The sequence below is a fragment of the Sciurus vulgaris genome, assembly GCF_902686455.1.
Source record: "Sciurus vulgaris genome assembly, chromosome: 11".
Classification (NCBI taxonomy): Eukaryota; Metazoa; Chordata; class Mammalia; order Rodentia; family Sciuridae; genus Sciurus; species Sciurus vulgaris.
Window position 1 is genome coordinate 86,459,906 of NC_136472.1, and position 24,910 is coordinate 86,484,815.

General features: G+C 35.9%; 1 protein-coding gene and 1 long non-coding RNA gene across 2 annotated transcripts in view; one reads left to right on the forward strand and one right to left on the reverse strand.

Annotated features, from left to right (window-relative positions):
• The window catches only part of LOC306640910, a 925,259-nt gene extending 919,401 nt beyond the window's left edge, over nucleotides 1–5,858 (forward strand). The window contains exon 3 of the long non-coding RNA XR_013757954.1: nucleotides 5,813–5,858. This is a non-coding gene — a long non-coding RNA (uncharacterized lncRNA). The remainder of the gene's footprint in view (nucleotides 1–5,812) is intronic.
• NOX4 (NADPH oxidase 4) overlaps nucleotides 1–24,910 on the reverse strand; it is a 367,378-nt gene that overhangs the window by 335,921 nt on the left and 6,547 nt on the right. The gene's annotated exons all lie outside the window — the stretch shown is intronic.

A 24,910-nucleotide genomic window follows, 5' to 3' on the forward strand; every position in this document is an offset into this window, starting at 1 on the left:
CCTGTGGGCAGCCCAGGGAGCAGCACAAAAAGAGGGCGGGGTTAACAGCTCTCAACCCTCTACCCGGCTCCTCTTTCTTTCTGCATCTCTAACTCTATCTATCTCTACCTCCATCTCTATCTTTCTCTATCTCAGTACATAATTCGAGGAAAAATGGAAAGAGGGACAACTGTGCATAGGAAGTGGCCATCCATCCTCAAAGACAGATTTGACTATATAATAGAGACAACTCTTTCATTTTCATTAAGATTTTTGTTCCTTATTTTTGGGGGGAGATGGTACTCTTGCTGTGCTGATTCATTCATGTATTTATATACATATACATATTTGCTTCTTTTTTCTCACTTTTAGCATTTTTTACAATTGTTATTTTCCTTGTCTTTTTAAATTTATTTTACTTTTTTGTTTTTACAGACTGCATTTTGATTCATTGTACACAAATGGGGTATAACTGTTCATTCCTTGTCTTTCGAAGGTTTGGGCTTTGTTCGTCTGTTTTGTCTTTGTTTGCTTGTTTCTCCTATTTTTCTTTCTTCTCTTCTTTCTTCTCCTTCTAACAAATTCTCCTGTTCTTTCTTGCTCTCCCTTTGTTCTTTTTCTATTTTCTCTTTATAGCCATGACGTCCTACGTCTCATGCATTCTCTCTGTTCCCATTTTGAACATTTCAAACTTTCTTTTATTTTCCTATTACATTTTTTTTGCCTCTTAATGAACTGTATTTTTAACCATCTTTCAGAACTATTTGGTTCATGTAAAATGGCCCCACCATTTTTGCTGTTGAAGTTATTAGTACTGTGGATGTTAGAGTTGACACCTACTATTTAATGCAAAATCTAGTTCACTAGATATTGTTTTTGCTGTTGACACTTGTTGACCCCCACCATTTCTGTTTCTTTGGTAATTAGTGTGGTAGATGTCATCGTAGGCACTGGGTATTTATTTTAATTCTGTACATCTTTGACTTCGGTTGTTGCTATCATTTGTCTCCCTGTTTTCTGTGAGGGTCTGGGAACGTACAAGTTCACAGGATAGAGGCTCTGCTGTTGAACTAATGAGTCAAGAGACATCTCACATTGTTCCATACACAAATTGATCACACTCAAACTTTGGCAATACTTTAATACAAAGACTAAAAGAGACAAAAATCTCAAACTAACAACGAGTTTCCAAGTAGGGGTAGCTAGGAGTGGGCCCCCAGGTCCCACTCAGGGACATCTACTCCTAGAGCAAAACAGACAATTAACACAAAGGCTATGGATACTACACCTCTGAGGGGGTCTCAATATATATCACTCTAGGACACTTTGGCCAGAGAAGGCTGAGCTTTAAAAAGACCCATGTATAAGAGTGAAAGAGAAATACATCACAACAAATACATAAAACCCAACCCCAAAATACAAGAAATCAATAAAATGGAGAATTAGAAAATACAAAGAATCAGTGGAATTAAGAGTTGGTTCTTTGAAAAGATAAACAAGATTGATAAACTAACCTTAGCCAAACTAACCAAAAGAAAAAGAGAAAAGTCAAATTAATAAAATTAGAGATAACAAAGGAGAAATCACCAGACATATCCCAGAAATCCAGAGAATCTTTAGGGGCTATTTTGAAAACTTATACTCCTATAAATTGGAAAACCTAGAGGAAATGGGCACATATCTAGACACATAAAATCTGTTAATTGAACCAAGAAGACATAGAAAACTTAAACAGACCAATACTATCAATAAGATAGAAGCAGTAATAAAAGACCTTCCAACAAAGAAAAGCCCATGCCTAGATGGATTCTCAGCTGAATTCTACCAGACCTTTAAAGAAGGATAAACCCCAATGCTTCTCAAATTATTTCAAGAAATAGAATAATAAAAAAAAAAAATGGAACACTTCCTAATTAATTCTATGAAGCCAATATCACCCTCATACCAAAACCAGATAAGGACATATCAAGGAAAGAAAACTACAGACCAATATTCCCAATGAACTTAGATGCAAATTTTTAAATAAAATATTAGCAAATTATATTCAACAACATATTAAGAAGATTGTACATCATGACCAAGTTGGTTTTATCCCAGGGATGCAAAGATTGTTTAACACATGCAAATGCATTAATGTACCACATAAATAGAATTAAAGACAAAAAAAATCACATAATCATCTCAGTAGATGCAGAGAAGGCCTTCAAGAAAATTCAGCACCCAGAACACATTCATGATACAATCACTGAATAAAACAGGAATAGAGGGAATCAACTTCAACATCATAAAGCTATATGTGAAAAACCCAAAGCCAATAGCACAGTGAATGGGGAAAACTGAAAACATTTTCATTAAAATCTGGAGCAAGAGAAGGTTGTCCACTCTCACTACTCCTGTTAAACACAGTTCTAGAAATTCTAGCCAGAACAATTAGTTAAGAGAAGGAAATACAAGGGATAAAATTAGGAAAAGAAGAGGTCAAATTATCCCTGTTTGAAGATGATATAATCCTATATCTAGAAAATCTAAAAAAAAAAAAACTCCACCAGAAGACTGCTAGAACTTATAAACAAATTTAGCAAAGTAGCAGATTACAAAATCAGCATACAAAAATCAATAGCTTTCCTAAACACCAAACAATGAAGCTGCTAAGAAAGAAATAAAGAAAACAATTTCATTCACAGTAGCCTTTTAAAGTTTCATATAGTCTTTAAGTCTTAAAATTCACTTGGAAGAATAAAAGCCCCAGAATAGCCAAAACAGTTCTAAGGGAAAGGAGCAATTTAAAGGCATCATAACAGCTGACTTCAAATTACACTACAGAGCTATAGTAACAAAAACTGCACGGTTACAGTCTGACCTATGATGCAGAAGACACAAAGGCAAACCCACACAGATACAGATACAAAGTATCAAAAACACACATAGAAGAAAAGACCACCTCTTTAACAAATGTTGCTGGGGAAACTGGTTATCCATATGTACAAATAAGAATAGATCCTTATCTCTCATCATGCCCAAAAGTCAACTCAAAATAGACCAAAGATCTAAGAATTAGCCCAGAAACTATGCAACTCATAGAATAAAACATAGATAGGGTAAACACTCTAACATATAGGCAGAGGCAAGAACTTTTTCAATAGAACACCTAAAGTTCAGGAAATAATGCCAAGAGTTAATAAAAGAGATGACATCAACTTTTAAGTTTCTGCACAGCAAAAGAAACAACAATGTGAAAACAGGAATCTACAGGATAGGGGAAAAAAATCCTTGCTAGTTACTCTTTTGACAGATTAATATCAAAAATATAGAAAGAAGTCAAAAAACTTAACATCAAAAAAAGCAAATAACCAAATTAATAAGTGGACAAATAATCTAAACATACCTTTCTCAGAGGAAGAAATGCAAATGATCAACAAATATATGAAAAAAATATGTAGCATCTTTAGCAATTAAGGAAATACGAATCAAAACTACACTGAGATTTCATTTCACTCCAGTTAGAATGACAGTCAACAAAAATATGAACAATAATAATGCTGAAGAGGAAGTGGAGAAAAAAGAGCATTTTTACACTATTGGTAGAATTGTAAATTAGTACAACCACTATGGAAATAAGTATGGAGTTTCCTCAAATGACTAGGAATGGAACCACTATATTACCCAGCTATAACATTCTTCAGTATTTATTCTAAAGAACTAAAGTCATACATACCTACAACAGTCAAACTATGGAGCCACCATAGGTATCTGTTAATGGAATTGATTTTTTAAAAAATGCAGTACATATATACAATGAAGTTTCTTCAGTCATAAAGAAGAATGAAATTATGTCATTTTTAGGGAAATGGTGAAATTTGAGAACATTTTGTTAAGTGCAATAAGCCAAACTCAGAATGGCAAGGATTGCGTATTTTCTCTCATATGTGAGAGTTAGAGGAAAAAGGGGAGGAAAAGTGTGTGTTTGGTCAGGGTGGGGGTGGTCTCATAAAATCTGAAGGAAGATCAGTAGGGTAGAGGAAAGGGAACAGAGAAGAAGGAGAGGAAGGAAAGAGGAAGTAATGTGGAATGATGTTGGCCAAACTGTATTCTGTGTTTGCACAAATATGTAACAATGAATCTCATTATTATGTATAATTCCAATAAAAATGAGAAAAAAATAAAGCCATTATTTTCTAATTTTAAAAAAGAAAATGTTGCTTATGCATTGTTATGGTTTGGATGTGAGGTGTCCCCCAAAAGCTCACATGTGAGACAATCCTAGAAGGTTCAGAGGAGAAATGATGGGGTTATAAGAGTCTTAACTCAATCAGTGGTGTAATCTCCTGATCAGTGGATTAACTGAGTGATAACTGAAGTGGTAGGGTGTGGCTGGAGGAGGTGGGAATTGGGGTGTGGCTTTGGGTATATATTTGTATCTGGCAAGTGGAGTTTCTCTCTATTCCTGATGATTGAGCAGCTCCCCTCTGCCACACTTTTCCTCCATGATGTTCTTCTGCCTCGCCTCGAGCCCAGACGAATAGAGTGGGCCTTTTCTGAACTATGACCTCTGAAACTGTGAGCCCTCAAATAAATTTTCCTCCTTTAAAATTGTTCTGGTCAGATAATTTAGTCACAGCAGCAAAAAGGTGCATGCATCTTGCTTACTTGCTAAAATAAGAATTGGAGAAAGCAACTGTATCCTTAAATCATACTAGTTTCTAAGAAAAGTAGGTAGAATGATTGACTAAATATCCTTCAGATTAATAACACTCCATAGTGGCAGAAGTTTATGAAGACAACTGGAACCCTGTGTTGCTAACCTGCTAAGACTTTCATTAAAAATGTAAAGCGCCATACGACACAAGCAGGATTGCTAGATTTTCAATTAGACTCAATTCTGGTGTGCTTTCATAAACCCATAAAAACAGACAATGTACTTTTCACAGTGCTACATGATGCTGTTTTTACTAACCAGAGAACTAATATTTTACAAGTAGCATGAGTTCTAGGCTGCCAGGCAATCAATTTCAAGGACCTGGAACCCTACATTTTTCCAATCAAGCTGTAAGAAAAATGATTTCTTAGATTGTGGTGCTTCGCATTTATTGTCTCATATGATGCTGCCAAATAGGTACAGTTAGGCAGAATTCCCCACTGGCGTGATGAGAAAATGGATGCATGCAACTAAGTTCCTGGCAAGTTAACACTGAAGCTAAAACTAGACCCTGTACTTTCTAATCTACAGGCCAGTCTTTTGTTATTTCACTGCTCAAGACTTGTCAACAATAATCAAGGCAATTATTTACAGAGCACTTTCCATGTGTCAAGCACATGATGAATTCTTTAGATTATCCATTGCATCATTTAGTAAGTTGTTTTTTGTTTTGTTTTTGTTTCTTTTCTTTTTTTTTTCCTCTTCTTCTTCCTTTGTCAGAGAGAAGGAACTACTATTTGCATTTGACAGCTAAGCAATCTGAAACTTGGGTGAAAACAAAGAATCTTGTTCTAGGTCAGTAGCCACCAAGAGGTGGAGCCCACCCACAGCCTTGTCTGCCTGAGTTCAGCCTCTCCTAACCTCTCTCCTAGGCAGCTTTTGCATCTTTGGCACTTAGCATTTCAAAAACTCCTGTTGTGAGGAGGTTTTCTTGAACCAAAAAACAGTTTGAAAAAAAAAAAATAACATGACAGTGCAATTAAAACTAAACAAAACAAAAAACCCAAACCATTGCCTTTTTAAGCATTTCTAGAATCTAGAATCTGAGATTGGAATGGGTTATTGTTTTATATAACCTATAAATGCTGAGTAAGTTCCATGCCCAGAGATTTATTTTGGAGCAGAGTTCTCTATCAGGCTTTTTTTTTTTTTTTTTTTTTTTTTTTTTTTTTTTTTTTTTTTCAGTTTCTACTTGCTTAATAAGAACTATGCATCCCTCTCCTCCTCTCTCTTTATAACACACACACACACACACACACACACACATCGTGAGGTTTCCTCTTTGTTTTATATTTCAGGGGATTTTTTTTTTTTTTCTGCTGGACATTGACAAATATCATTCTAAAATGTTCACATAATTCAGACTGCGTAAATACATTTATGAATATATATATATATATTCAGAGTCTAAAATTACTCTTAGGAAACATTAATTCCATCTCCCACTACGAGAACTCATTCTGCTCCTCCTTTTTTCTTCCTTCGTTATTTCTTTCCTCCCTCTCTGTGTTCTTTTCTTCTTCCCTTTCATTCTTCCATGTCATAAAAATTCAATGCTAAGCACAGACATGACCTTGGGAAACTTACTGTCTAGCTGAGGTGAGAGACAATATATGTGTTGAACAACAAACATATAAAGAGACTAACAATGTGCCATAGACTATACATAATGTATATTTTATGTAAATTCACATAGATCATAAAGAAAGGTCCCTAAGAAACACTTAAACAGACTCTTGAATAGAACCAGAATACACAGAGAGGAAGGAAGAGGCGAAAAGGTTATTTTGCAAATTTCAAAGAGAAGTCAACAGATTATTAATTCTGTCTCATCTTCCAGAAAATCCTCCCTTCCTCTTCTTTCTAATAAGCACAGATCAAATGCAGTTTAACATGCAGGCTTGTACCTCCTTTTCTTTGCCTCTGCTGCCCCCTCTGCCTGGCTTAGTCTGTCAGTCTCCCATCTAATCCTCCTGGCTTTCTTTGAATGTCAGTTCAAGGGTAAGTGGTGAGGTCCTCTCTGAAGCCTAGTTTGCCTTCTGCCAGCCTCGCAGTGTGCATTGCACGTAACTCTACAGAAGCAGTCATCACTTGCTGTGTAGATACAGCTCCTGCTGTCTTTCTGCCACACGGTGTCTTTCTGCCACACGGCGTGTTATTTGTTGTCTAAACCCCAGAACATCAACAGCGCGAAACACTTAGTAAATGTTCAGCATATGTTCCAGGAATGAACAAGTTCTACAAAAAATATTTGTTAACTCAGTCTATATTATTTGGTACTGAGATAGAAGCTCTAAATGTTAGGGGTTCCATCAAATTTAGGTTATTCTCAAAACCTGACTCCATGGCTTAATCTTGAGTAAAAGAATTACAAAGGAAATGATTGAGAATGTGAGAGCCCACACCATGGAATGAACTATGTGCTATGTAAATAGCTAACTGAAGCATAAATATGCACAGAAAGAGATAAATGAGGCATTCATATGACAGCAGTGTCTGAATCTACTACAAGTAGGTTATGATTGCAGGCCGCAGTGGAGCAGCATGAATAAAAGATTGAGCTGAGTGTATTTTGGGTAGGTGGATGGGTGGGAAGTACAGAGGATTGGTTAAAAAAAAAAAAAGAATATTCAGATTAGGTATTCATAAATATCTAATATACATAATTCATTTTACACTGAGAACCCCCCCCAAAAGTGACAGTTGCTGAAAGTATGTTTACATGACACCTTAAAGAATTTTTGTTTAGTCCTCAGCATCACCGACCCCCACTCCAGAAAAGAAGAAATTTGGGGCAACTTTTAAAAAATAAAAATGGAGCTTTCCATAAATGAAAAAGGTATTTCACACAATGCATCAGCCAAAATATAAAGACTGTGTGGAAGTCAGAAAGAGCATAAAGGTGCTCCAATTTCAGGGTAGGTCAAGATCTGGTGGAACCTGTGTTTAGAATAAGGAGTGGGTGCAACACTTCCTTAGGAGTCTCCCCTGAGCTGACACCTCTGGTCCCAGTCTTTCAGTCATCAGCATGAGAAGGAAGCAGAATCCTCAGATGTGAAAATAGAAAGGTTTGGGGAATCGTCCTTTGCCACCTTTAATTTCGGATGAGGAAGTCTTTTAAAGTCCAGAAAGGGGAAGAGATACACCCAGATAATACAAGAGCTAGAAAATGGCAGAATTGGAGCTGAAATCTAGGATTCTCAATTTCCAGTGTAATCAAAGCTCTTCCTAACACTAGGTTATGTCAAAATTCACTTTAAAATAGGATACTAGAACTACCAGGCTTAATATTTAAAGTTTCTACAAGAAAATAGGTGTTGTTCCAAGTTTCAGCATCAGGTCTTTGTTTCCTCTTGTTTACCTAAAAAGCAATGTTGGTCACAGTCTCCTACTGACATCTGGTGTCCAAATTGGGTAATACAAACCATAGGAAGAATGTAAATAAACTTCAATGCATTTTTGTTTTTGAACATTTCTGGAGTTATGATAATGACATCCAAAACTTTTAAAAATATTTTTAGTTATTGATGAACCTTTATCATTTATTTATATGTGATGCTGATAATCAAACCTGGTGCCTCACACATGCTAGGCAAGTGCCCTGCTACTGAGCTACAACACTAGCTCACATCCAAAACTTTGATAACACATTGTAGTTTGTAAAGATAGTGTTTCATGGTTTCCCTCAACCTTAACAGCCTATGAACAAGGCAGTGTTTCATAATAATCCTATTTTTGAAGTAACAGAGAATTGTTGCCAATCTTGTGCCATCTGAGCCTAAATTACATAATCCCTTTAACAAACATCTATTAGAACCTAGTATGTGGCAGAAGTTAATAGCCACTGGAGACACTGAAAGTCCTTTGTTCAGGATTCTGACACTTTATCGAGAGAAATATACCCATTACAGAGAATTGCAAAACAAAGAGATAAGAGCTACAATTAAAATGTACACAAAATATGCTGAGGAAAGGATGCTGTGGAAGAAGTAACAAAATTTCTGGGAAGCCAAGTGGGCTTCCAAGGAAATGAGACCATTTTAACTTAGTTTTAAGGAGTGACTTAAAAAGCTAAAGGTCCTGCTGGGGATATAGCTCAGTTGGTAGAATGCTTGCCTCACAAGCACAAGGCCCTGGGTTCAATCCTTAGCACTGCAAAAAGAAAAAAAAAAGGCTAAAGGTCCCAATTAATTCTTTCAAAAATAATAAAAAGCACTTAAAATCTATGTATTCATTCCCTGTCACTGACATTTTTCCTTGTTAACAATGTGACTCCTGTAAAGAAATAGGATATGCTACTGCTTCGGATCACTAGCACAGTGGTATGTCCAATATTCTCAATTCCTACTATTCCTACTTCCAGTAAGTAGATCTGGGGAAAGAAATGAGTTATCTGACTTTGAGTCAGATACCTATTGAGTTGAGTTACCTATTTATGTGTCAGATCCTCTTGCTACTGGAAACAAAATGATGAACAAAATTCATGCCCACACAGGACTTTTATTGAAGAGTCAATAAGCAAATAAGTAAAATGTACAGTAAGTTAGGTGGCCATAAGTACTGTGAAGAACAATTGTGCAGGGATGGAAATATATAGTAATGAGGAAGGTGAGAATTTTAAGTACCGTGTTCAGGAATAACCTCCCTGAGAAATTTGCATCTGGGGAAAAGCCTGAAGGACGTGGTGGAGGAAGACAGTGGATACCAGGAGCAGGGTGCTCAAAGCAGAAGCAGCAGTTTGGGGATAAGGCCCAGGTTGGGAATGTGCACAGGTGTGAAAAACACCAAAGAGGATGGTGCGACTAATGAATGAGGCCTGGAGAGAATGGAGGAAACTAGGTCTGAAAAGAACGGGACCAGATCTTGTTGACCATTGTGAGGAGGTTGGTGGCCAACCATTGTAGAATTTGGAATACGGATATGACACAAACTGGTCTGACATGACTACTGTGTTCATGATGGACAAAAAGAGGATGACTACTGAACCAGAGAGACCAAAGTCAAGTACTATATTTGTCTATTTATCCATGAAACAAATTGACCACCTGGAAAAAAGTTAGTAGTATAAGAAGAGTAATCATATTCTTTATACATTTTGAAGGTATAATTAGCAGAATTGATCAAGGGGTCAAATATGCATGAGGAAATGAGAAAAGTGTCTTGGAGGGAGACTTGGAGTTGCTGAAGCATTTGGAAGAAAGGGGCATTTAATGAGATCAGAAAGTGTAGAAGAAACAGGTTTGGAGGAGCAGAAAACCAAGAGTTCAAGTCAGAATATACTGAATTTGAGGTATCTATTAACAGTTCAAGTGGAGATGTGTAATAGCAATTGAATAGAATCTTGAGTCCAGGAGAAATAACTTTGGGGCATCCTTATCATCATCCAGGCAGCATTTAAAGCTTTAAGATTGGGTGATATTACTTGGGAGTGTTGAGAAATAACAGAAGGAATCTGGGGACTGAACTCTAGTAAGTTCCAATGGAAAGATGAGAAGAACCAGTAAAGGGAGCCTAAAGGAGCACCAAAGTAAGAACTTAGAGTAACTTCCAGAAGCTGAATGAAGACTACTTCGAGAAGGTGGGAGTGACTATTGAATTGAAGCTACTGTAAGGTTAAGGCAGATTTATATCATGGTACTTATGTACTGTGACCATTATGAGTGATCTTGAGAATAACTTTTATTTTTTACTTTTTGTTTTTTATTGTTACTATGATAGATGTTTTGGAGTAGGTTAAAGTTAGAATAGGAGGAAAGAAAAGAGACAGAGTGCACATACACATTCCCAAGGAATTTTGTATGTAAGGAAGCAAAAGAATCAAGTGAGAATTGGAAATTATTTTATAATTTTTTTCATTTTTGTTTTGTTTTGATTTTTGGTACTGGGGATTGAACCCAGTGATGCTCAACCACTGATTCACATCTCCAGTCCTTGTTTATATTTTATTTAGAGACAAGGTCTCAATAAGTTGCTGAGGCTGGTTTTGAACTTGCAATTCTCCTGCCTCAGCAACCCCCAAGCTGCTGGGATGGATATTATTTTAAAAGGAATGATATTACAACATGTTTATGTGATTGTGGGAACTATCCAATTGAAACAGGAAATTGAGTAAGGAGGAGAGGGAGTCTAATTGCTGAAGTGAAAGACAATCAGACCAGTGAATCAGTGCTGCTAAACAGGTTCATGGATAGCTTGTCCACAGTAACAAGAAGGAAGTGAGAACCTATGTTTGCAGAGAGGACAGGACAGGTTAGTCAAGGTGGTGGTGGCAGAATGTGGGAGTTATCTACTCATTGCATCTATTTCCTCAGTAAAATAGGAAGCAAGACCATCAACTAAATGAAGTGAGGTGAGGCTGCTTGAGAGGTTCTGAAAAATAAAGAGGTGTAAAAAATACACAGTAAAATCACCAGAGAGTACCAAGGGACACCTCCAAAAAGGGTCAAAATTTTTAATCAAGATCATTCAGTATTACTATTTTTCTTTAGCTACATCAACTGCTGGGCTCAGGCACATAATAAGTAGAAGACTGAAATTAAATAGGACCTAGATTTTATAAGACCAACTCAATGAAAGGAGAGAGGAACACAGCTGTTGAGGGTGTTTACAGAGACAAAATGTCATGGAAAATTAAGTAAGAAGAGGCCTGGGAATTCTAGGAGTATAAATGACTCATAAGAAGTGTAAGAGCTAATGGATTATAAGTACAGTAGAGGTAAAAGAATGTTTGGGGTCAAGGTAGAGGCAATGAGATAAAGATTTAGGATGTGATGGTTGATGAGCAAGGGCCTCAAAATTAACATATCAACAGTGCAGTTATCAGTAATGCAAAGGTGTGTGTGTGGGGGGGGGGGTACAACACAGGACCTGAATCACTAAAGTAGAATAGAAGCTCTCTAAGAGAGAATATCAATTGCATGATGGGTCAGAATTTTGGAAATTTTGTCCATTGACATTTACCAACATTTATGCTGGGAGTGGAGGTATAAAGACTGACAGGAAGAAACATATGACAAAACTTGAAGCAATGAGAAAGGGTAATATGGGATAAAATCTGAAGATATGCTCATCATGGCTGAGAAATTTTTAAGAAAGACATAGGGAAAATGATCTGGAAGTGTCAACTAGGAGAAAGGAGGACAATTTCTCCACGTGAAGGTCCAGTGACACAAGAGATATAGAAAAGATATTAGGAACCAGCTGAGAACACCTTTTCACTAAGTTTGTTATTGCCCTTTATGTTTCCATAGATACTTACTAAAATGCTAGCTACATTAAGGTCAATAAATATGGGCCTTTTAAATAAGCTCTCCAGTATCAAAAGAGCCCACCATTTATTTTGATAGACTGTTCCACTCTGTTGGCTTCTACAGCATGTTTTAGGAAAGATGGGCATTCACATCCCTGTGTTCTAGCACATTTCCAAACTCAGAAAACCCCCTCACTTTGCCCTACATACCTTCTTGCTATTTCAATGGAAAAATGCAATTCTCTGATTCTTTCCTGTGGCATTCAGCAAAGAGAGTGGTGCCTTCAAGTTTCCAGTGGGGAACCCCAATCAAGTGGTGCTTTATATTGTTTGCTAATGGTAGCATACTGTCTTCAAAGTGCTTTCAGAGTGTGCAGAGGAAAAGTACCCAACAGATGTAAGACCTGCTAGGAATTCAATCATGCACCCTAAGTAGTTGATCACTCAAATATAATTGACTAGAGATTTCACCTTAAACTTTTTTTTGTCATATGTCATCATCCTTGCATTCTGCATGTTCCCTCTCTCAGTTCAAAATATATCTTCTTGAATTCAATCTCTTATTTAGTCCATAGAATCCTAATTACTCTTCCCCAACGAGAGTCTTTTACTCTAAAGACTTAATTCAAGTCGTCCACATGCTTATTATGAGCCAGAGGCTGGACCCTAGGAGGAAAGGGAATCAAAAGATGAATGAAAACCGGTCACTGCAGCCGAGATTTTGCTGTGAAGATAGAAGTTTGGTTCACACTGCCTCCTCATCCTTTGACTAGGCCAGAACAGAATACTGTCTAAAACTTTGTCACATCAGTGATCACCTGGGGTGTTGCCTGGAGAGCAGAATTTTCAACAGAAGCTGAGACTCTTCTACAGTACTCAGAGGCATCCAAATAATGGGTCTATGTTTCTCATATGACTCTTCCCTTCAGTAAGTGCTAAGGGTTTATACTTCCCCAACTGTTTCCTCTTTAAGAATTCTGGCTTGCATAATGTTGCTACTAGATGCAAAAGTTCAATTTCCTCTTTGTGGCGGGTGGAGGGTGGCATCAGGGGCAATTAACTACTGAATCGCATCCCCAGTCTATTTTTTATATTTTATTAGAGATACAGTCTTGCTAGATTGCTGAGTCTGGCTTTGAATTTGCAATCCTCCTTCCTCAGCCTCCTGACCTGCTGGAATTACAAGGCATGTGCCACTGTGCCCAGCTTCAATTTTCTCTTTTGTGTACTATAAAATAAACTTTTTGGTCATTAACCTATAATGCTAAATATTCTAAAATCTGCTTAAAACCTGTATTTTTGACTTTGCATTTAGTGGGAATAGCCCATTGTTGTGGAAGAAAAACAGAACCTGTGGAATCAGAAACTTTGTTCCCAATTACTGTTACCCCTGTCACGTACTTGTGTAATAATAACACAAGTTCAAAGCAATAGTTCAATGGAATCAACATCCTCATCTGCAAATTTTGATGACCTCAAAAAAATGTGAGTGTAAATGAGATAATGATAATCTTTATTCCAGTGTCTAGTACTTAATAAACCTTTTTTTAAAAACTATCATTGCCATTATCGTTATAGTTATTCTATTTATCTTCACTGCATGAAAAGGAACTGCTAGGGACACAGAGGTCCTGCCCCACAACTTGGCAAGTGCCAATGCTCTCTCTGTATCCTCTATTAAAATCTGCTGCATCTTGTAGGGTTAGCTTCGAGTGTACTCCCTTGGAGGACTTCCCAAATCTTCTTTGGTCAAGAGCATTCACTGTTTCCTCCTCTTTGCCCACACCTGTTTTTCTCCTACTTGGCAATTTTCATATATTTATATGCCCTGAAACTATCATAAAACCCTGGTTTGCCTTATTTTTCTTCATATAACTTATCATAATATGCAATTATTTTCTCTTTATGTGCACTTTTTTCTTTCACATTTTTATTGGTATGTTATAGTTGTACATAATAATGGAATTTTTTGTTACATATTCATACATGTGCAAAATATAACAATATAATTTGACCAGTATCACTCCCTGATGCATCCCTCCTCCTCCCCACCTCCCATCCCTTGGTCCCTTTCCTGTATTTATCTTCCTTTGATTTTCAGGAGTCCCACCCCCTCTCCACTTTTATTTTCCTTATTCCTCTCTTGCTTTGACATATGAGAGAAAAATATAACCCTTTGACCTTCTGAATTAGACTTACTCTGCTTACTTTGTACATATTTTTAGTGCTCCCCCCACTATCTCCCAGATGACTCCATGAGAGAGGGGAGCAGCACCTCTTGTGTTTGGCATGGTCTGACAGGTGTGCTGATGAGTGCCTGTTACCTAATTACATTAGGAACTCAACAAATATCTGATAAAACATTGGATCCTAAGGTAGGTATCATGTGTTACATTTTGTTTCCTTTACAAAACTAGTGTAGAGTGAAGTATGTGACAGGCAAGCCCACATCTTCCTCTCCATGAGGGCATAGTTCTGTCTGAAACAGATAAGCCAAAGAAAATAAATCTAGAGGAAACAAGATGAATTGTTTTAATAGAGGCACTTTATTAGTCCCTAGGACTGCCATCATAAAGTACCACAAACTGGATGACTTAAAACAACAAAAATTTATCGTCTCCCAGTTCTAAAAGCTAGAAGTCTGAAATCAAAGTGTCGGCAGGTTTGATTTCTTCTGAGGGCTGTGAAGGTGAATTTGTCCCATGCATCTCTTCTTGGTTTGTAGACTGCCCTTTTCTCTTTGTCTCTTTGCATTCTTCTTTCCCTATAGAGCTTCAACATTCTTTCTTTATTTCTTCTTTATTTTAAGGATACTGGTCATGCTGAATTAAGAATAACACCAATGAATTCCCTTTGCCTCGACTGCTCCTGTAAATGTCCTATCTCCAAATAAGAACTAGGTGTTAGGACTTCAATATATGAATTTGGCGGGGAACACATCCAACCCATAATAGAAACATTTAGAACTGGCTAGAGCCTAGGAGTAGTGATGCCTTTCAGATCTAATACAAAAATAGATTTGAGGTGGTTTACAAAAGATGTACAAATTACAATGAAATGGAAAATAAATGAACAAGAATAAATGGAGGATGTGTCAAGTTATGTTTCTCTAACATTTTGGAACATTAAATGGTGTTAGAATTATTACCTACCATTAATTCTAAATAGTTTTAATTAAGTGGTATATGGAAAGTGCTCGACATCCACATTTTTATGCACCAGAGGAAAATTTTTCATTTGAGACCTCCATAAATCATATGACCTTTCTGTGAAGACAGTTGTATTCTTAAATCATGTAGGCAGAATGGTGATCAACGCACTCACACATGCTTATACACACAAAGACACATGCATAGAGTGAGAGGGACAGAAACATACACATAGAAATAGGAAGAGTCAAAGAGAGATGGATAGGTATACAGACAGGAGTTATTTTTCTATATTAAGAAAAGCAAAATCCATTAAAGGAAAATAAAACCTCCCATGAATAGTCAATACGCACACACACACATGCCCCTTGGTATTTACAGTAAACTTTGAAAATTGTGTGTGTCTGTGCATGTGTGTATGTTTTGTTTTATTTCTTTTCAGTGCACAGAAACATTTAAATGCAGATAGATGTGGCAAAAAATAGAATATGAAGACATATAAAAAAAATTAGCAGAATTTAGGGCAGACAAAAAAATAAAAAGGGAATCTAACCAAGTCACGATAAAAACCATTCTCATAGTTACTCTTGAATAAGGTTGTACTAAAGTAGAATTAAATATTAATACCAGATCCCTGGGCTCCTGTTTGAATGACTCAGGGTGCACAATCCACATTGAGTATCATGTGTGCCCCAAGGGAGCTGTGGCAGTACATGGCTCTGACAGGACCCCATCATGTATCAAAGGTAGTCTAATCGTATTCAGGTCAATAGTGTTTAAAAAGTACACACGTTTTATTATTCTCTTTAAAGGAAAGTAATTACTAAATTTATCTTTTAAAAATCCTTCTTTTTTTAACATACTTCTCTATGTATTGGGCGATGTCAAACTTACCTGATCCTAGCTGTAAGAAATCCAGTCCCAGAAAGCAAAAATACAAAATAGCCTACTGAAAAAATAAGCAAATTGAAGATATGATACTTGTTAAATCATAACCTGGAACAAACACCTATGCCATTGACTTTCTAAACGAAATTAGTTTTGTGTGCTGCCATTAATTGAATGAGAAAGATCATATTTGACCACAAGAGGACGTTTCTGTTTAACATCTTCCACTTAAGTATAGAGTCAATAATGAAAATGGGAGAAGAGAAATCTTTATGGTCTTAACCTCTTTCATTAAATGAGGACACACACACACACACACACCATAACACCTTAACAAGTGACAAAACTACTCTTCCCTTTTAAGAATCCCGAATCCACACCCCTAATGAAATTATGCTTCCCCACTTCCTGGCTTCCAATTCCATTCCACTATATGCTGCCATGCTTCCCAGGACATCTGAATGGAGAGCATAACTCTGCTGTGTTAAGCATACAATGGTGAATATACTGATATTGCAATTTCCAGGTTATGGGTTCCCTTCTTTATCCAAAATATAAACTTAATCTGTCCTTTTGTTATTGGCAGTCCTTACACTAGGAAAAGTCCTTAGGATAGCTGACAGGACTAAAGGTAAAGGTTTCTTTTGCAGAGAAAGCCGTGGTTCCCACTTTGAATCAACTTTTCTGTTACTAAACTTCGTAAATGGGGCCCTCTCTATTGACTTGCCTCCTTAGGGACAAATTGTTACCCTATTTATTCAGGCCTAAGAACTAGAGTTGGAAGGCATTGGATACTACAATGTAAACCAAAAAAATGTGTAATAACTCACAACCCCTTCTAATCCCTCAAAAAGTTTGCTTCATGAACTCCCACTTCCTCAAATGCGTCCTTACAAACCTAAATTACTTACAATGGAGATATTTTGGAAAGACACACTTTCACAGTACTCAATAAAACTGGGGTGAAATTCAAAAGCCCAAATTGATAAATGAACAGCTTTCTATCAATATGGGAAAGTTAGTAGTTGGTAAGAGAGAAGATAAAAAATGGGGGTGAGAATGAAGGTCTATATAAAGGAAAAACAACAAAAAACTGAGTGAGAAGTCTGTCATGATCTCAGTTCCTCCGAAATGCCAAGTTCTTTTTTATATAGGAGTTATTCATTTAGCAACTTCTGCCTCAAATAATACTTCTCTCATCTCCCATCTGAATAAAGTATCTATTGGCCCTGAGATGAAACAAAATTTTGTCTGCCCTTCTTGACTGTTTCAGACTAATTTTTCACTGCATCCTCTGTTTCCTTCATAGTAATTTTTTAAAATGTACTTATTTGTGTGATTGTTTCTTTTGTAACTATCTACTCCATAGCTGGTCATCCCTGTGAGGACAGGAGGCATGTCTGCTTGCTTTATTTTTTGTCTCTACTGCACCTGTCATAGGTCCTAATGCACAGATGTTCAACAAATATTTTATAGGTGAACAAATAAATGAAAGAGCACTTTTGAATCCTAGGTCCACTTCATCATCACTTTAAGCTGTAAGTTTACTGTCTCTAAAACTATTAGTCAAACTAATTATTGAAGCCAGGTGATGGATTTATTATCTGATTTGTTCTACTTGAGTATATAACTATTGTTTTTCATATAAACACAATGACTATCCAGTCATGGGACTGATATAAGGAGTATATATAATAAAGTATATAAAACACTTGGCTTCAAGTATGGCTCTGTAGTTTGTAATTCAGTCAATATTAGGTATTCACATCGTGATTTCCGAAAAGTCTTCTAAAAGATATAGAAGAATGGAAACAGTAACATCACTGAGAGAAACGTCCATTATCTCTAATTATTCATCCATTAGCCCAACATGACTGACACCAGGAAGAAGAGTGACTTTAAATGATTTTAATTCGCAGCAGATGTCTTGTCTTAAATCCACATTCCATCAGTTTCTAAGCAAAGGAGCACAAGGGGTTTAACCTCACTCTCTAGATTGCATAGTCCTAAATGTAAGAACAAAATAAAAACTTGGGAAAATGCTGAGGAAAAGAACATGTTTGAAAAACCGATGATCACATATCCTTCTCTCACCTCTTAACTTTTATTGCTGACAGTTAATAAAGCATACAAAGAAGTGCGCTGAGGAAGAACCTCAATGAACAAACCAGCACACCAAAAAGATCTTTTAAAAATTAAGCAATTAAAATAGATGTCACCTACTAAAACAATAATTGGTGGGGCTAGCACAGTTTCTTCTTTCATGTACTCCTTCCTACATTTGACAACACACACTCTGTGTTAGCTAGTCTACTACACTTGAGCTATTCAGAATTAATTGGGCATCATTCCTGCCTTGAGTCAGCCTAATGAGGAAGAAAATCTTTCAATAATGATGTCATGTCCTTTCAGCTATTACAGATATGTAGATAGAGCACTATGGCAAACATAGAAGATGGGATTAAGAACATCTTCCTGCAGTAATCCAGAATAAGTCCAATGTAGAGGTAACATTTAAGATGAGCCGTGACACATGGCTAGAACATTTCCAGAGAATTAAATGACTTTAAGCATAACAGGCAGATGAGGCATTTTTTTTTTTAAATGCCCAATGCCACAATGCTCAAGAAACCATTTGCTTATTTTTTCTTATGGTACTTGGGATTGAACCCAATTCCTCATACATGCTAGGCAAGTGCTGCATCACTGAGCCACATACCTAGTCCCAGAAAACATTTGATGTTCCTGTGATATGTGATGGACCATGGAGTGGGAAAGTAGTGCTGAATGGGAGATGAGACTGTACAGTTAATTATTCAAGATTCTATATTGAAAGTAAAAGAAATCAACTCCAGTTATAGCAAAAAGGAGAGGGAGCAAGAGAGTCAACTGCTTATTATAAGGACCTATGTCTCACAGAACCCAGGACCCAACTGACTGAATAGCAAGAATTGTTGGAACCAATATTTTAAAGGCATTGAATTAAGAGTGTACTCTGTGTCTAATACGGTCACTGCTCCTCTCTGGGTATTTGCTTTGTTCTACTTTCTAGTTAATTCTGCTTTCTCAGTTATCCCATTGCTATGGTGGGCAGAAGCAGGCAAGCCACACAGGTGACACATGCAGTCACTTTTGACTTGACACCTTAGTAAAAAGACTCTTCTGTGCTGAATCAGGTGTCTATTCTTCATCCAATTAACTGTGCCCAGGGGCACAAGGTTACCAAGTGGATAACCACTGCCAGAGTAGATTTTGTATAGGGTTCAGAGAAAATTTTACATCTTGATAAAGAGTTTACTCTTTATTTGGTAGGAGAAAAAAGGAGTAAAGGAAAAGGCTTTCAAGCAAAATATGAAATGATCTTTTGGGGCTTTCTTAGAACTATAATAGTAGCTGGGTTTGAATAAAAGAGGAAATAAAAATGATTTTCTTAGGGTTTTCACCTAAATAGTAGTGGAGAGGAGTTTCACTTATCCAGATAGGAAAGACAGTGAATCCAGCGAGAAAGAGGCAGAGGGTAAATTTGTTGGACAGTGCATAGTAGATCAACTTTGGGCCAAGTCTGAGCTACCTACCAAACTTCCAGGTGAAGCCCTCATGGGATACACGTTTACTTCTGAATCTCAAGGAGAAGTCTAGTCTGACAACAAACATGAAAAACAAATGCAGGTTTCCATGAAGGTCAAAGGTGTTTAGTGATACAGCTTCTGTAACAGATAGATCCATTGTGCTGAAAAACAGTTTTCCACCTTTCTGAAGTCCAAGTTGGCATTGTCGTTGTCATCTCATCAATGGTTCAGGAATCTAAGCAGTTCTATTCTAAGGCCTCTGAATCCTCTGCTAGATCTTCTGTGTTTAATCAAATAAATGGGATTAAGAGAAAGGGGGAAATTGTATAGGAGTTGTTTATGGAATAAGTTTGGAAGTAGCACACATCACTCCTTTCTTATTTTATTAGCCTTTGCGCAGTAACATGGGCATGCTTAGCTCCCACCAAGGCATGTAGTCTTAGCTGTGTGCCCAGAACAACAGGAAATGTATTTGAAGAGCCTCCGGCCAGTTTCTGCCAGAGTACTGGTGTTATCCAGAGTTTGATATTACCTCAAGAGATAGGATAGGAGAGATTACAGGACCTAAGGAAGGGTTCTGGGGCACTCCAACACCTCCAGGTCTGGTGAAGGGCACCGAGGAACCAACAAAAAAGACTGGAAAAGAGAAGGATTACCAATCAGTGGCGTCACATGTCCAGAAGAGAAGTGACAATGAAGGAACCAGCCAATAACTAAGTTAAACACAATTGTCTGTCCTGACTCTCTTTTTTGGTCATTGTGGACAGATTGTATACAAAAAGCTATTCAAAATTTTACCTTGATTTTTATAATTAGTGTTGATTAAAGCTAAAAGTTAAAAAAAGAAAACAACCTTAGTCTTCCTTTAGCTTCTATAAGTTTACCAAATATTTTTATTATGTTTATAACTCTATAAACTTTCATAACTAATAAAAACTTTCATAATTTTCTTATTTTATACTATAATTAATTAAATACTATAAAACATTTTAAATATCACTTATAAATTAATGTATTCTATTAATTTTTAGATAAAAAATCTTCCTACATTCTTAAAATTAATTCTTAAAAGTCTAATAAATTTAATTTATAATTATGGAGAATCTTAACTTCTTTTACATATTCTGATTATAGTGCCTATAAACATAATAAGTAATTTCAATTTAAAATTTAAAAGATGAGCTCATTTACTCAATAATACAACTTACATCAGCAGTGAGACTAGTTGAATACACTAAATTCTTTCAAACACCACACATTTTTAATATAGTAAATATGTCTAAATTTATTTTAATTAATGAATTCAATTATCTAAATTCAAATATTTTAGGTAAATTACATTGCCCGTTTTAAAAATGAAGTACATCATCAGTCTTTGGGATATTCTTAGATGGTTGGAATTTGCATATTGACCTAAGGAACTGATCAGGGACAATGATATCCGTTATCACGGCAGGATTGAATCCTATTTATATCACTGTATCAATTCACTGAATGAACTTGCAGATATCATAGCCCACACAGACAGCTTGTGTGGGTTTGGATTTTACCTAATACTTTTCACAGGACTCTGCAATTTCACCCAGGTAGTTATATCACTGTATTTAATTTTCTTTGGCTTTTATGTTATTTAAAATATATTTCTACATAAGTATAAATACATCTGATCTTGATGGAAATCTACATTTCTTCTCACAATTTTTCAACTTGTTAGAAACAGATGTTGTCATGGGTCTATAGAAACCTTATCACTGTATTGTTACAAGTATCAGTCCTTGTGCTGACACACCAGTCAGAAGGAGGGAGACAGGAAGGAAGGAAGGAAGGAAGGAAGGAAGGAAGGAAGGAAGGAAGGAAGGAAGGAAGGAAGGAAGGAGAATAGGAAGGAAGTAAGGAGAAAGGAAAGGGAAGGGACAAGAAGGGGAGGGAAGAAGAAAGATGAGCAAAGGGAATTGACAATGTCATTTGGCAAGATGGAGATCATTGGTAACTTTGATAGTAGCCTGCTGCAAAGTAGTAAAGAGTATAAGGAAAATTTAATTGAACAATTTGCCTATAGTTTCATGTGTGAATGACTGAAATAGATTTAAAGCTAGTATGTGTAATTTCTCTTCTTCTTTTATGTTTTTTAAAATTTTTTTGTTCCTTTTATGTTTTTTATTTGTTCTCTATTTGGGGGTTGGTATTTAGGTGTGTATAATTTAAAAACTACAACTTTGAAACAATGTATTCTGCATATTTTATGTGTGGATGTTCATGCCTTTTCAATAATATGTTAAAGTGGATTCTAGCTTTTTGTTTCTGATTTGAAATAAACAATGATACACCCCTTCAATCCACACTCTTCTCCATCTGTGAAAATTCATTTTAATTGACTCCAGTTTTACCAATCTCTATGCTCTCTGAGGAGGTTTGAGGAACATAATTTCTTTAGACAAACTCTTCAGTTTAGGTCTTCATATGCTTTTTTAATTCAGAATTCCCTATACAGACCTTCATTCAAACAGTGGCCTTTGCCAATAATTACTCCTAATCAGCTACTGGCTGACTTATTACTTTTACAGTCCAAACATATCTCAACAGTTTCACATTACTTCACACTTACTTTGCTTCTATCACACTAGAATCACTAACATCCTATGATTATTTTGCTGTTTGTCGAACATAAAGGGACTTTCTACCTTCTCCATCTGAAGAATTCCTTTTCATTTTTCAAGTGTCTTTAAGGTTGACTTCTTTTCAAATATTTATTCATGACACAATTTTTGGTGCTATTTTTCAAGATGGACTTCCATGTTGACTCAATATATTAAATACTTACGTGAATCACCTATACATAGAAATTGGTATGGGAAAGAATGAAATATTCCATTTGTCACATCTATTCATTAAAATGTTTTATAAAGGGACTGAAAATAAGGTAGATCATTTATGTACTTATAGAAAAGGATACATTACTGAGTAAAACAAATTACAAAATTATACACATAAGTAAATATAAAAACCCCTACTGCCAGGTGCGGTGGTGTACACCTGTAATCACCGTGAATCAGAAGAATTGCCAATTCAAAGTCAACCTCAGCAACTAAGAAACTTAGTGAGATCCTGTCTCAAAATTTAAAAAAGTAAAAAGGTCTGCAGGTGTGGTTCAGTGGTTAAGAGCCCCTGGGTTCAATCCCTGGTACAAAAAACAAAACAAAACAAAAAAAACCTTCCACAAATATAAAAAGGCAGGCATACTCCATAAAAAACTTGACAGAACACTCGAACAGTCACTCAGTACAAAAAAGAGGATTTCAAATGGCAAATGGCCAACAAATGGAAAAGCTGCTTTATAATTATCAGGGAGAAACAAATTAGTTTCTCAAGGATGTGGAGGAATTAGAATTTCATGTACTCTGCTTCTAAGAGTGGTACAAAAACACTTTAGAAAACTCTGAAATTTTGTAAACTAAACTATATATACCTATGACCTCTAAAAGCTATGTTTAAGAAAGTTCAAAAAAGAACAGTTTCTTATAAACAAGAACTGGAGACAATCCAAATGTCTTTTTAAAAATTATTTATTTATTATTATTATTTTCATTTACTTATTTTTTGGTACTGGGGTATTGAACCCAGGGGTGTGCTAAACTTAACTAATAAGCTACAACTTCAGCCAATTTTTTTTTTTTTTTTTTTTTTTTTGAGACATGATCTCATTAAATTGCTTAAGGCCTCACTAAATCTGTTGAGACTGGCCTTGAAATTGCAATCCTTCTTCCTCCTGGAATCACAGGCATGCACAACCACACCCAGTGACAATCCAAATATCTACCAAAAGGAGAAGAGATAAGTGAATTTTGGCATATTTGTGTAATTGATTAGTCCATAGCACTTAAAGTGAATGAACTCTTGCTACATGGAAAAGTATGGCCCAGTGGTACACAGGAGTCTCCTCTTAGATTGATTGCAAGACGCAACTATGGTCATCTCCTTCTAACTGCACGTTCAGTGATATATTGTTAGCCTGAAGCTAGCTATGGTGAAATTATGAGCATTATGGAAATCAGTAAGTGCTGAAAATTAGAGCTTTTCCCTTCTTTGAAGAGCTAACTTATTAGCAACTATATTGTATTCCACCAACATCGTTCTGAAGGAAAGAAGCCAAACACAAAATTATGTATGTTATATTATTCCATTTACAGAGATTTTTTAAATCTGCTACACTGAGTAAGCATTGGTCCTATAATTCAGAACAGGAAAATAACAAATGCCCTTCAACATTAAGGGTCGTATATAAAGGTAACGTGAGGAGGACTTCTGGATCATGTTCTGTTTCTTGATCTTGATGCTAAATGATCAATGTATTCATTTTGTAGAAATTCACCAAGCTGTGTAACATGATCTCATTTTGTATTTGTGAACTATTATTGTATGCATAAAAAAATGTCTGGAATGATCAGGACCAAGATGTTATGATTTTTACCTCTGGAGAGTGATGTTCTATGGTACCTGAGTTTGACTACTACTTTTGCTTCTGTACACATTAAAAAAAATTTGTTTTAAAAATAAGTAATAAAAATTAACAGAAAAATACACATTTTTCTTAAATATAGCAAACATTTTTCATAAAATATGTCCTTTTAATATTCCATTTTATTATTGAATTAGAAATAATATGTATAAGTTTTCTACTTCTCAAAATTCCAAAGCAAAGAAACTTGTCTATTAAGATTTCTCTAGTTTAGGTAAAGTAACCAAAAGGGGAACAAGAATTAATTACTTTGAAAATGTGGAATTTAGATGAATCATTAAGAACTGTTCTCATTTTAATTATATACCTATATTTTAAGTCAGTTTTCTTGATTTATAATTTATATAGAAATGCATAAATTTTAAATGCACAGATCAAGTGTTAAACAAGCATACTTGCTCTCACATTTAAAAAGATTGAAATTTTAAAAAAAATAACAGATCATTTTGGAGAAGTTAGAATTCTTATTTTGCAGAACTGTCATTTAGTGTGCAGTTTAGAGTTTCAGAATACTGTGTTTACAAGTTAAGAAGCAGCCAGAATGGGGCTGCAAATTAGTGCAGCCACTCTGGAAAGCAGTATGGAGATTCCTTAGAAAACTTGGAATGGACCCACCATTTGACCCAGCTATCCCACTCCTTAGCCTATACCCAAAGGACTTAAAATCAGTATACTACAGAGATACAGCCACATCAATGTTCATAGCTGCTCAATTCACAATAGCCAGACTGTGGAACCAACCTAGATGTCCTTCAATGGATGAATGGATAAAGAAACTGTGATATATATACACACACACACACACACTCACACACTCACAATGGAATATTACTCAGCTATAAAGAATAATAAAATTATGGCATT